The sequence below is a fragment of the Heterocephalus glaber genome, unplaced genomic scaffold, assembly GCF_053883595.1.
Source record: "Heterocephalus glaber isolate CG9 unplaced genomic scaffold, H.glaber_assembly_v1.0 deba00001606, whole genome shotgun sequence".
NCBI lineage: Eukaryota > Metazoa > Chordata > Mammalia > Rodentia > Bathyergidae > Heterocephalus > Heterocephalus glaber.
Window position 1 is genome coordinate 37,292,558 of NW_028258377.1, and position 10,314 is coordinate 37,302,871.

Genomic DNA, 10,314 nt, shown 5'->3' on the forward strand with positions numbered 1-10,314 from the left:
CAAATGCAAAAGATGCTGTTTTGCTCCTGATTGAACTATACTTTTTTTTTTTTTTCGGTACTGGGAATTGAACTCAGGACCTTACGCTTGCCAGGCAGGCACAGTGCCACTGACCTACATCCCTGGCCTTTCGACTACACTATTGCAGAAAGATATTTATCGAAATCAGGTTAATTTGACTTTTGGCTGAGTACTGAATGACATTAGGAATTATTAATTTTTAGATGTGATATAATGGTTAAGACAAGAGTCTTAATTACAAATAAATATAGAATACTTAAACTTGAAAATAACTGTAAATTGTTTTTAAATGGAGATCAGGGAGAGGTGAGTGTTGACAAAATAAGACTGCCTGTGTTCACAACTGTTGAAGCCAGATATAGATAAGTTGGGCTTATTACATTCTCATATCTACTTATTATTACATCTTTGAAACTTCCCATATGAGAAGGTTTGGTAAACTAGAGAGTGTGAAGGCTTACTCTCTTCTATCCCATTCTTCCAGGCTGGGGTTTGTGCCAGGTGATGCCAGTTGTTTAAGTCGATATACATTTGCCCCATTTGCAGGTCTGAGATTTCTTGAGATCCAGGCTTCTGCTGCAATGTGGGGAAATTCTCACCCACAGACTAGGAGAGGAAATCATATACTTAGGCAAATGTTTAGGGCATTCCTCAAATGCGTATAATTTTTGGTGGCTAAAAATCACCTTCGTGACAGAATTATTTTCCCAGACATACCTAGTCCAGTCCTTAGGTACACAGGAGGGTATTAATACATTCTTGGCAAATTGATTTAAGAGATCTGATAGTTTTGGATTAATTTGCCACCTTACTCTGACTGTTAGGCAGTGTTCGATTTTCAGCCTTGAAATATACGTCAGCAGAAAGGTAGGCAAATGGGCTGCATGGTGCTAGGCAATCAACACATTTTGGAAGGTCTTTCTGTTTGCTTGTGGATCCTCTCTCTGTTCCTTAAAGAAAAACTATTAACTCGTGCTGCAGCCTGCTGCTTTCTGCTTCGTTTTGACTATGTCACCAAGCTCAAAATAGAAAGTTCCTTTACTGCAGAGCAGGGAAGGAGGTTTAAATTTATCAATTCAAATACGTAACAAAGGGTCGGATTATGCTGGCCTTTGCTGGGTAGGGAGTAGAGAGAGATAATGCCTATTTCATCAGGAGAAGGGGTGATCTGACACTGGCAGGGGCTGGGACCAGGAGACAAGCTTTCACTGTGCTGAGCTGGGCTTGTTTCCCATCCAAGCTCCCCTAGCTCCCCCCTTTCAACAGTGTCACCTCTTTTAGGACATGGGAAAGCAGCTGAGCCACTGGGGAATTAGTTCCAGGAATGTCACTAAAGTTATCAGACTGGGAACAAGTCTCTGAACCAAGACCATTTTCTCAGCTTTTGGAGGAGTCAGCGCCCTGCCACAAAATTGAACAGTAGGGAGATACTGCCTTCCTCCTAGCAAATCTTCAAAAGAAATGTTTGAATGATCCTCACTGTTGGAAAGAGTTTGGGGGAAATGGGCATTCTCATGTATGCTGGTAAATGGACCTAACTACCTGGAGAACAGCCTGACCACATGGAGACAGCCAAAGAGACATGAATGCCAGACGGTGTAGATCCAAAGGACCTCTCATCTATGGCTGGTGGAAGTGTAAATTGAGTCCCTAGAGAAATACTCGCCTCGAACAGGTATAACACTATAATAACTGTAATAATATCATGGTAGCATTGTGTGCAAAAACAAAATTCTAGAAACAATGCAATTTGCCCATGGGTGGAAAAGTGGATGATAAACTATAGTATATGCCAGACATGGGGATGCACACCTATAATCCTAGCACTCAGACAACTGAGGCAGGAGGATTGCAAATTCAAGGCTATCTTGGGCTACATAATGAGTTCAAGGCCAGCTTGGACTCCATAGTGAGACCTTGTCTAAAATAACAAAAGAAACAAATGAAAAAATTCCAAGCAAACAAAAGCAAATACATAGTATATTTATTCTTTGGATTATTTTACATGAGTCAACGTGAACAAACTACAGTGAAATGCAATGATATGGATGAATTTTAGCAAAGTCATGTTAAGTGAGAAAAAGCTAAGAGATTACATATAATGTGATACTCTTTTTATACAACTAAGCATAATTTTTAAAGTTGCCCTTTCGGAAAGGAAAGCAAGGAAATGAGAATAGCATTCAGGATGGTTCCTTTGGTTGAGGAGCACAGGGAGAGGTAGGAGGGGCTGTGGTTAAATATTGGTTATTATCCTGGTCCTCATTTCTGTTTTGGGTTGTGGATTTATAAGCACCAATTACCTTGTTAAATTAATAAATTTACTACCTAAATTAGCAAAACAGGGCCAATCACATACCAATTATGAGAATGTGTCATGAAGCAAGGATTGTGTTTAATCTGTGTACCTAATGTTAACAAAACAAAAACAGGTATCACCTTGGGTGCAGTCATTCCATTCCCAGGCATTTATCTTAAGGAAATAAATAGAGACATTCACACACAAATTAATGAACAAGGACATTTATCACAGAACTGTATGTATAAATATAAAAATAGGAAACAATCTAAGTATCAAATTAATGGATCAGTATAAACTGGGTTATATTAATATGCTAGAAAAGTAGGTAGTATTTGAAAAATATTATTTTCCAATAGCATCTAAATATATGGGAAAATATCCATGCTATATCAGTTGAATAAAACATTACATAATATGAATCTAGTTTTTTATTTTTTCTAAGTGTATACACACACACACACACACGCGCGCGCATGCACACACGCACACAAAGCTAGGAAGCCTATACATCAAAATGATGATAGGATAGCACTTATATCTAGATGTTAGGACTGTTTCTTCCTTGAAATTGCAGTAGTTCATAAATTATCATAAATAACTTTAGTATAAAAACATGTTAATAATAACTAAAGTAGATGGAGTACTTGTTATGTGCTGAGTTTTACTTGGTTTAATCCGCTCAAATCTTAAAATAACCCTATGAAGATGGTACTATTATGACCCCCATATTATAGATGCAGATACCGAGGCCTGGGGGTTCAGTAACTTTCATGAGGACAAGAGATCATAAGAAATGGTCCCTTGTATGCAGCTTCTAAGAGTTCCTCAGAGTGTGGGCCTGGTAGTAGCCTTAGTCTTTTGGATCTTGAGATGGCTAAACCAGAAAGAATGAGCTCCCTGAGAACAGTGTTAGGACTGCGTAGCCCTAGCAAGAGCTCCCCTGGGGTGTCTGAGCCTAGTAGGGAGCCACAGGGAGGTCCAGAGGAGGAGCCAGGGCCCCCAATCCCCTGGGAGTTTCTGATGATCCCTTGTGGTAAAGGAGATCCTAGTGCCTGGAGAGCTGAGAGGTTTTCCTCATGGCCCTAACTCCCAGCAGCCACTGCAGGATTGACTTCCTGAGCATCGGGTGGAGAGGACGGCGCTGTAGGGATGGGACTGAGCCAGCGAGTTAGCTGCAGTCTCTTCTCATCACTCATACTTTAAATATAAGCTCTGATGTGATCAAGGCGCCAGAGATAAAATGCCTTTCTCAAGCTAGGCAGGCAGGATCTGGTATCCAATTTGGACAAGATAGTGGAAAACATACTCAAGAGGAAAAACTCTCTTGGCCTCAGCACTTGGGCATGAGAGTTGAAGAATCTGACACCTTAACATTGTAGAATAAACAAATGTAGGCATGGTTTCCTATGTTTTCTCCAAACATCAAGAATAGATATGATTTCAAAGGGAATGATTTTAACAGTGAGTTCTCTTCTTAGCTGAAGAATTCTGGATTATCCGTCAAGATATAGCTCAAACATCAGCTTCTGTGGAAATGCTTCCCCCACTTTGCCAAGCAACAAGCCCAGCTTCACCTCTTCGGTTCCTGATTAATAAATGATTTGTGTACCTATTGCACTGCCTCTCTGGCTGCCAGAGCTAAGCTCAGCGGTCTGTGCACCTTTGGGTTTCCCCTCTTCCTATCCCTCTCCCCATCATCTCTTGCCCATGTGCCTTGCCCTTATGACTGCCGTGTGGTCAGTGCTAATTAAATGTTAATTTTGGAACACAGAGCTATAGGGATTTTGGGTATGACCTACTAGAAATCCCAGAGCTTAGAATCAAACCCCTCAGTGGATCTCTGACACTTGAAAAAACTAAGATAACTTTCTCCAGAAAAAAGCACCTGCAAAAGAAAATTCCCAGTTGCATAGCACTATACACACACTAGCACATACACAAATGTGGATCTTATAAAACTAGGAAATCTAGGGGGTGGGGATTTAGCTCAGTGGTTCCGTCGCCTGCCCCCCCAGTTTGATCCCTGGTACCAAAAACAAAAACAAGACAAAAAAACCTAGGAAATCTGAATGTGAGGGGCCGATTGAATCAATAACAGTATCAGAGTTGTGGTATGGTACTATAGTATTACAAAGTGTTACCTTAGGAAATGAATCTATGTATTCTTACAACTGCGTGTAAATCTAAAACTGTCTCAATAAAAATTCCAATAACAGAAAATTCCCACACATGATCTTTTACAAGCTGATAGACTTCCCCCCAACCCACCTCTGCACTAAGAAATTGAGAACTCCCAGTACAGCCCAGTCCCCATGTTGCTGACAAGAAAGGATCACTCAGGTTCCTGGTGACAGAGGTGGGATGAGTCCACATCTTTTCTCCTCGTACAACAACTGATTCTTGGAGGAAAGAGAGTGCTTTGCCCATTGTGGTATCAAGTTAAGACAAGACCAGTACATCAGGACTGATACTCGCCAGTGCGGGGAAATAGCACCCAGTCTAGCTACACCAATTTGTTTTCAGAATTGTTTAATTTTTTTTTTTTTTTTTTTTTTTTTTTTGGTACCGGGGATCAAACTCGGGTCCTTGCGCTTGCGCAGCAGGCGGCGAAACCACTGAGCTAAATCCCCGGCCCCAAAATTGTTTAATTTTTGATTCTCATTGCTTCCCAGGCTGCATGTACTCAGCCTATGGCCTGGGTCTCATTCACAAGCAAGGTGGCCTGGAAAGGCATAGTTCAGTGATCAGCAGCCTTTTTTATTCTGAGTACCAAAACAGGAGACAAATAGTGCCTATGATTATCCCAACTGGATGAACATATGAGGAAAGAGGAGAGGAAGAAAGAAGAAAGATTGAAAAAAGACAGCGAGAGGGTATGGTATGGGGAGCAAAAGTGGAGTAGGATGGGTGTGTTTAGATGAATTGGGTCTAAGTGAGGGTAATAACAGTACCTACCTTTTAAGTGTGAGGAATAAGTGAATTAATATGGGTAAAGCCCTTAGAAGAGTACCTGACACATGGCAAGTCTTAATGAATGCAGGCCCTTATTATTTTGGGTTTTTGGGGGGTTTTTTTGTACTGGGGATTGAACTCAGGACCTTGCCCTTTCAAGGCAGGTGGTGAAACCACGGAGCTAAATTCCTGGCCCAGCCCTTATTATTGCTACTACTTAACAGGGCTTCACTTCCTTTTGCCCATTCTCCCAAAGATGAGACAACTCCTTAGCGTCATTCTCAGAACAACCATCAACTTGTAGGCACTTTTTTTTTTCTGTATACACTGTTACTTCTTTTGTTTGGTGACTCAATTCAATCCTCTAAAATCAGAACTTAAAGATGAAAGCCAAGTGAAGTGGTGCAGCTCTATAATCCTAGGTACTTGGGAGGCTGAGGGAGGAGGATGACAAGTTTGAGTCCAGCCAGGGCAACTTAGCAAGAGCCTGTCTCAAAAGTCAAACTAAAAAACGGGCTGGGGATGTGGGTAAGCGGTAGAGCACTTGCCTAGTATGTGTGAGGCCCTGGGTTTGATCCCCAGGATCATGGAAAGAAAAAGATAAGCATTTAAAGGTGAGCCTTCCTACTTGGTGTTCCCTGTCGACTTACACAATGAACACTCCTAGAAGGAGAGAGTCCATCAGATAGAAGTATGGTTTTATAATTTGTCCTTGCAAATGAATCTCACAGCTTGGTTCGGTCCTTCCAAATTCATCTATTTTGGGGAATGGAATTTCAAAATTTTCCTGGTATCAGGCTAGAGCACTGGTGAACTGCGTATCTAGAAAATAAAGGGCAAAATGTAAACAGATTTCCCACGTGGCTCCCTGCAAGTGTCCCTGTCTTCCACAGTGTTTTTGGACGCCTTCAGGGAACATCTCCCGTGGGCTCACCAACAAGTCCTCCTGTGCAGAAGCCTCTGCTCCGACAGGTACCGGGGCCCGGTGCCATTGTGCAGCCTCTGTGCTCTCCTAATCTAGTGGGCACAGCCAGTCAAGAGGCCGAGTCATCAGAGAAGAGTTCTCAGGGTGCTTGGCCAGGTAGGGGGTCACATAGATCCAAGGGCACAATCCTAGGGCAGGAACAAGGTGAGCAAAAGAATGGATGAGCGCACCATTAACTGTGGGACCAAGGGGACAGGCTGGGCTGAGGGCAGAAGCTTGTGAGAGCCATGTGGGGAGGCCACAGGGGAACAGAGTCCTTTCCATAAGAACGGGAGGCCCTTGAGTGATATTCCCGGGCACAGTGGAGTATGTAGCAGAGCTCCCGGCTCCATGTCCTTTGGGCCTGGGATTCTCCCGAGAGATGCCTTGTCATGTTTACCTAGATAGTCTGAACATTTCCTTTTCATGGTTTTATTTAGTTTTGGGGGCTTCTTTGGCGATCTCAGGGCCGGGGATTTAGTTCATTGGCGCTGTGCCTACCTGGCAATCACAAGGTCCTAAGTTCAATTCCCAGTACAGAGAGAGAGAGAGAGAGAGAGAGAGAGAGAGAGAGAGAGAGAGAGAGAGAGATAAGTTTTCAGATATGTTCAGGTTGGCCTTGAACTCACTATGTAGTTTATATAGTCCAGGCTGCCCTTGAACTCATGGTGATCCTCCTGCCTCAGCCTCCCAAGTGCTGGGATTACAGGCATGTGCCACTACATCTGGCTACTTTTCAGTTTTAAAAGCAGTATGTATTCATTATAAAAGAATCAAGCAGAAAGAAAATAAAAAATAATCCCACTCATCAGAAGCAACTATTATTAATGCTTCATCATAGCTTTCTAAAGTCTCTTACAAACAAATTTATAATATGTTTAATAAAGGTAGGGTAATATATACACTTTTACTTTCTGTACTTAACATATTATTAATATCCTAATATTCTGTCAATAAACAGACTTCTATAAGATTTTTAGTTTTCATAAGGCTCACCCTGCCTCCAGACTATTGAACGCTGCCTTTAAGAGATTTTTTTTTTTCCTGTAACAGAAAAATATTTCCTTCTGTAACTAAGAATGCTATCTGGACGTCATGAGCCTCACCCAAGGTCATGATCCTTTCTCCAAACTGCAGGAGCTAGTAGAAAGGTCTGTATTGTATCTGTAGCAAAGTTCCTGGCCACAAAACTTAAGCCACATCCATAAAAGTCTAATTCCAGGTGAAAGGGCCACATACCTTGTCAAGTTAATTTGTTTGAAAACTACAAAGGAAAGGAATAGAAGTAGATACCAGTGAGTGGCAGGGGGCACTGGGTAAACTGAGTGTAGAAATCTGGTGGGTGCGTAGGTCTAGTTGTGGCAGGCTTTCCATAGGCAGAGCCACTAAGACGTTGACTGCTTGGGACTTTATTTGGGGACTTCTGGGGCATAGAAGGCCTAGGTGTGTAAAAGCACTTCATCTTTTTCAGGTGTGGGTCCCTTTTGAGGTACAGGATTCTGAGCTGACAGGAGCATATGACTGACCAACTGTACCAACCCTTTTGTTTATTCCTAAGTGACAATCCAATAAGTCTGCTGATGACAAAGGAAGAGAGGGGATGTTCTTTTGGTTCCATCTGCACTCTTTGGATTTCCTCCCCATCTCCACTTCCTGCTGTGGCTTTGTCTCTATGTTTCTGATATCCCTATATCCTATTTTTCACCCAAAAACCTGTATGTATTTCATGGCAAGCACTGAGGGACTCTTAAGTGGCATTAGAGAGTATTTAAAACAAGAACCTACTTAGAAACTATAATTAAAATATGTAACACTTACTATTTATTATATACTATTTTGGTGTTAGACATTTATAACTTCATTTAATTCTCAAAAAATATGAATTATTCAGCTATTACAGTTATTTCCACTTTTCAGATGAGAAAGCTGAGACTCAGAAGTTAGGTAACGTTCCAGGCTTCATCCATGTAGACATCTGCAGAATGGGAATTCAAACCACATCTACCAGGCTCCAGAGCCATTTCCTAACATAGCTCTAATCTCTGTCTTAGTAAGGAACAACAACAACAAAAAATAAACCTAACGTAACACCAAGAGAACTGCTGACAAACAAGATACATCTCATTCCTTTTCCATGTTTAATGTCAATTTTTATATCTTGGCTGAGGGTGCCTATTATAAAGCTATTTGCTCAAGGTTACCCTCCTCCTACCCCGCCCTCATCATATGATCTTTATTTATAGCCATGTTTAAACATCATGGGCAACACTCAGATGTGTTGTAGACTGAATTTGCCATCTGAGCAAACATTCTTTCTCGAAGCAAATTTGCTTTATTTACTTTTTGTTTCTTGCCAGTAAGTTAAAGGACAATTATTTTGGGGGGGGTTGCTTTAAAACTTTTGTTTCCAGTATTCCCTTACCTCTAGAATGGAGACAGTCAAATTAGTTAAGACCAGATTAATCAAATTCACCTTTCAATCCATTAATTATAATTTCTGAGTTCTACAAAGCAAGAAAATATTCTGGATTCTGATTAACACTGTTACGTATTGTTTATAGTCATATATGCTTTACCTCATTGCCTGAATGCTAGTAAGAGCCTCTTCCTAGAATTCATTCCTTCAGAAGTTAAGTCATGGCATTTAATTGTTTGGCAGGATGTTTTAAGTACATATAATTATATCTTCCCTCCATTTTGCGATAGTGGTGAGCCAAGTAATCTGCATCGAGAAAATAACACCTACATTAATGCTGCCAACAAAGCTCACAGTACATTGGAAAAAAACCCTGCCATTATAATTTCAGCACGTAGTGGGTAGGGGTGTTCAATACTTTTTAATTGACCTCCATCTCTGCAGATAAGAGGACACAGGCAAAGAGAAAGTATATTGACCCTGCTCCGTATTTCAGTCCTTAGACAGCTGTGTGACTGCGGCTGAGACCTTGGGAGTTTGAAGTGTTAAATCCTGACTGTCTAGGCAAGTCCCTTTTTTGGGGGGGGGGGGTGCCTGGCTGCTTCTTGCTTTATCAGATAGGGTCAGTTCTTACACAAGCACAGGAAAATGGTGAAGAATAAGATAAGGTAGCACACCAGGCAGGCGGGCACCAAGTGATGTGCATCTCCCCTCCTTCATTCCACAGGGTCATAACTCTCATTCTATTCTTTGGGGATGTTAACTGCAACATAGGGTCAGAGCTGGAGCTAAAAAGACTTTCCACAAGGCTGGTTAAATTAAGTATAAGATAAGCTTTCTGGAGGAGTAGATCTTGGCACACCAGTGGGAGGTACAAAGGGAAAGCAGATATAATTTTCAGCCTAGGGAGGCCGAGCCCTTGCCAAGCAGGTTGTCTTGGATGAAGGAGAATTTTCTGTCCCACGACTGGAGGTTGAGGCCACCGGCCCTTCTCAGCCTGTGGCTCGGTGATGCCCTCCAAGCTGCAGAATGAGTACTCGCCTTCAGGGTATCTCGGAACGCTTAGGTTCGGCGAGGCTGACCGCCACTGAGGATAGGGACTTAGAAACAGGCATCTGGGTACCGCTCCAACCTTGTTCTTCATGGTGAAGGAACCTTTGGAAAGCTTCTACGCCTTTCAAATGCTGGGGGTATCGTAGTGTCTCGCTGCCTAGTCCAAACATTTTCCAGCCGGTTTTGTTGGGGGAACACAAGCTCCATCAGGGCGGGAGATCTCGTGTCTATTTGACTGACCCCGCTATCGCTCAGGGCACAGGATCTAGCAAATATGTGGTGCTCTACAAAGTCAAATATTTCTGTAAATGGAGGAACAATACAACGTGAAAATGTTTCGCAAACCCTAAAGAGACCTAACTAGACCAAGGTCCCATCGCGAGGGTATCTCAGCTTTCCTGGGTGCGTCCACGTCCTTCGCGATGTTCCTCTAGAAAGCAGGCCGGGGCGGCAGACGTTGGGGGGCGCTCTGTCAGTGGGACCCGGCCTCGGGGAAAGTGCAGGCGCGAGGCGCGGGAGGGCAGAGCGGGGAGGAGGCGTGGTCACGGGCCGCGAGAAAGGCGGAGCCTCGGCCCGGCCCCGCGCTGGACAGGGCGTGGCCGGGGA

General features: G+C 42.7%; 1 long non-coding RNA gene across 4 annotated transcripts in view; it reads left to right on the forward strand.

Moving 5' to 3' along the window:
- The window catches only part of LOC110345087 (uncharacterized), a 30,737-nt gene extending 24,489 nt beyond the window's left edge, over positions 1-6,248 (forward strand). For all 4 annotated transcript variants that reach the window (XR_002388154.2, XR_015444855.1, XR_015444854.1 and 1 more), the window contains 2 exons: positions 1,303-1,696; positions 3,802-6,248. This is a non-coding gene — a long non-coding RNA (uncharacterized LOC110345087). The remainder of the gene's footprint in view (positions 1-1,302; positions 1,697-3,801) is intronic.
- The last annotated feature ends 4,066 nt before the right edge of the window (positions 6,249-10,314 follow it).